This window comes from Sinocyclocheilus grahami, unplaced genomic scaffold (assembly GCF_001515645.1).
Source record: "Sinocyclocheilus grahami isolate Dianchi unplaced genomic scaffold, SAMN03320097.WGS_v1.1 scaffold1469.1, whole genome shotgun sequence".
Taxonomy (NCBI): domain Eukaryota; kingdom Metazoa; phylum Chordata; class Actinopteri; order Cypriniformes; family Cyprinidae; genus Sinocyclocheilus; species Sinocyclocheilus grahami.
The window spans coordinates 2,959-3,553 of record NW_015506648.1 but is presented as its reverse complement, the minus strand read 5'-3'; positions in this window follow the sequence as shown (position 1 = coordinate 3,553).

Below are 595 nucleotides of genomic sequence, written 5' to 3'. Positions count from 1 at the left end.
ATTTTTGTGGAATATTACCAGCCACCATTGACTGAAATAATGATGGAATAACATTTGTTTCATATTATGTTGTTTATTTCATCAAAATAAGAGGAACAATGTTGTACAATGTAGTAGTAGCTGGTGCATATCATATTTGATGTAATATCTTTAGTTTAATAGTGTTTCAACTTCTCTCCTGTTTTATTCAGTTTTCCCCACATTTGGAGCAGAATCAACTGAGAATGCAAATAACAAAATAAATAATGACAAACATATTGTTTCTGTAGATTGTGACATTTACATGTGATGATACAGTGGAAGATTTAACAACACACTTTATCTTTTTTCTTTCAATGAGAAGCTTTAGCATCATAAGACTGGCATGAAGGTCATGAGAATGGGATAGGATTTACAGTTTAACCAGCCACCGAAATTTTAGTTACATTTAAGCACCTAACCAGACGCTAGTTCTAAACCGAATTATTTGTCAATATATTACAATGTTAAAACAATATGAAACATGTAACAGGCAGAAAGTACAATTCATTAAGAAATTACAAGTCTTCCAAGGCCAAACGATTGTTTTGTATTTAAAAAAAAAAAGGCCCAAAGC